At 36.1% G+C, this 3007-nt stretch overlaps 1 non-coding gene across 1 annotated transcript; it reads left to right on the top strand.

Moving 5' to 3' along the window:
• Positions 1 to 260: 260 nt before the first annotated feature.
• LOC141615766 (small nucleolar RNA R71) lies at positions 261 to 367 on the top strand. The gene has a single exon (XR_012530168.1). It is a non-coding gene; the product is annotated as a small nucleolar RNA R71 (small nucleolar RNA).
• The last annotated feature ends 2640 nt before the right edge of the window (positions 368 to 3007 follow it).

Below are 3007 nucleotides of genomic sequence, written 5' to 3'. Positions count from 1 at the left end.
CAAACTTCAAATTAATGGTATCAATGTGAGCACTTAGTTGAGCACGCAATTGAGTAATGGAGTCTACCTCATGCTTTCCTCCTCTAGTAGCCTTCCGAGGTCTACTATATTACGAGTTATGGACCGCCATTTCCTCAATTTTGTTCCATGTTTGATTGTCATCAACTTCGGTGAACATACCATTGGATCCCATGTTGAGAATGTTTCGGGAGTCTTCATATAGACCATTCCAAAATTGTTGTACAAGAAACCAATTGCTAAGTCCATGGTGTGGACAAGATCGACAAGTGTCCTTGAATCTCTCCCATGCTTCATACAAAGATTCCTCATCCCTTTGTTTGAACCCGGTGATTTGGGCTCTCAACATGTTAGTCTTTTCCGGAGGATAGAACTTCTTGTAGAAAACAAGTGCCAATTTCTTCCAAGAATCAATACCAAGAGTAGCCTTATCTAGGCTCTTCAACCATTGTTTCGCGAAACCAATCAAAGAAAAAAGAAATAAGACCCATCGGATTTGGTCTTGAGTAACTTCGGTTTGAGAAATCGCATCACAATAGTCACAAAAAGTCTCCATATGAGAATGAGGGTCTTCACTAGGCATCCCCCCAAATTGGCTTCTCTAAGAAGGTTTGGGTCCGCGAGCCGAATCGATTAGATTGTACAACACCTACAAGTCGACTTAATCCTTCCTATTCAACATTATGCATGGTCTAATGAGGCTCGAGTTGGTTTATGTCTTACAAGCCTCATTGAAAAGATAAGTGATGGGTAAAAAATGCAAGGATTCATAGGCTCGCATTTCATCAAACATAACATGTGCATAAGTTGAAATCACAACAAGCAAGCAAATAAATTATGTGAACATATTAGATTAAGCATGAATCATTCCCCATGTTGATTTCCCCTAATTACCCATTAACCCTAGCTAAGGAAACTACTCACTCATGATCAAGTTTAACATGCTAACAAGGTTGTCAATCACATTAACAAGGCAAAACATGATGAATGAATGTAAATGATTAACAATAATTAAAGCAAGGATTAAGAGAATTATACCTATGGAGATTCCAAAATAATAATGCAAAGAATAATAGAAGTACTTGATGATTGATGGAAGGTTGCCAATCTCCCAATAAACCCAAATGATCTTCTAATTACCCAAAATAAATGATGAACAATAGAGAAATTAAGGAAGATTAAGTATTGAGATTTGTATTAAGACTAGATTAAGAGTTGATTACAAGACTAAGGAATGATTACTAATTGATTACAACTTGATTACTAGATGATGCTAATCTAGGTAGTACAATGGGGTATTTATACTAAAGATTAAGTACAAAGATTAGGGTTACTAAGGGCTTAAATGACTATTAAGTTCTTAAGAAAAGTTGAGGAAATGCTCCTCTCCAAAGAGATGAGCATCTCCGTTTTGCTAGTCTTGCCATGATCCGGGCGACTTGAAAACAGGCACGGGCTCTCTGGGGTACGATCCGAGCGGATTGTCAAGGGAGACGCTCGGATCTTCTTGCTTCAGGATGAGCGTCTTGGGCACGGGACGCTCGGATGGTGGTGGAGGGAGACGCTCGGATCCTCTGTGATCCGCTCGGATCCCTTGGCAGACAACATTTCTTCTTTTCTTCCTTCATAAATCGCGAGGAACAATCCGGGGAAGCAAGGATCCTTTCGTCATTGCCCGTTTCACTTTATTATCTACATAGGCCTTCTAGTATCGTCTTCCCTTTGATGCTTGGTCATTAGGTGCGATCAATTTAGCTCCATTTTGCCATGTAAATACAAGGTTTGCCCTCCTCTCATACCAAGGGAACAAAACCTCAAAGAATATGCAAAGTGGAAAACTAAAGATAGTAACTGACTCAATTATGCACTAAAAAGTATAGGAACGAGGTAGATTCGGGGACTAAATGTGCTCAAATATGAGTCACATCAGTATGCAACCCAAAGATTCCTTGTGAAGGCATTGAAGTTACTGATGTTCATCTTAAGTATGTGGGCAAGTCCTTCATATCGTATCTGATTTGTTCTACGTAAAGCAAGTTTCTCACCGAGAATACAAAATTAAAGAGGTAAATTTTGTTGCTCCAAGATCTTTGCAATGTCACAAATTTTTCTTTTAAGAAACATCAGACTCCTTCCAACTTATTAACAAGGAGTTATCATACAGAAATCCAAATCAAAGAACGATACCGAGGTAACAAGATCCGGTGAGTTTGTTGAAGGTAACAAGATCCGGTGAGTTTATTGAACGGTACCGAGGCGGAGTAGCGAACGCCAGCAATCTCGTCACCATTGGGGTCGTCGATAAAGAAGGTATTATGACTGACAATGAAGATGGTGAAAGGCGGAATTAGGTTCAGTGGTATAATATTGTATAGTATAACTCGTGATATTGTTTAGTACGACCAGTGATATTATTTTTCGTAAGGTGTGATATTGTTTTGTATAACTTGTGATACTCTTTTACTGGACTCACAGACCCAGATACAATATCACAGGTTATATTAAATAATATCACAACTTAGATTTTAAAAAAAAAAAAAAAACTTAAAAGAATTTTTTTTAAAAAAGTGTTTTTTTTCAAAAAAAGTTTTTTTTTTTTTTTAAAAAAAAAACGTGATATTTTTGTGTATAACGTGTGATACATAAGTGGACTCACGGGACTCAATAAGATAGGGTGAACTCATGTGATCCTAATTCTATATATATATGTATATATATATATATATATATATGTATATATGTATATATATATATATGTATATATATATATATATGTATCACACGGTCAACACAAAAATATCACGATTTTTTTTATGAATAAATTTTTTTTTATTAATATGAATACTTTTTTTTTTTGAAGTTTAAGCTGTGATATTGTTTAGTATAGTCTGTGATATTGTATCTGAGTCTGTGAGTCCAGTAAAACAGTATCACAAGTTATACAAAACAATATCATACCTTACAATAAACAATATCACTGGTTGTACTA

This window comes from Silene latifolia, chromosome 11, assembly GCF_048544455.1.
Source record: "Silene latifolia isolate original U9 population chromosome 11, ASM4854445v1, whole genome shotgun sequence".
In the NCBI taxonomy this organism is placed as follows: domain Eukaryota; kingdom Viridiplantae; phylum Streptophyta; class Magnoliopsida; order Caryophyllales; family Caryophyllaceae; genus Silene; species Silene latifolia.
This window is presented reverse-complemented; position numbering and strand designations above follow the sequence as displayed.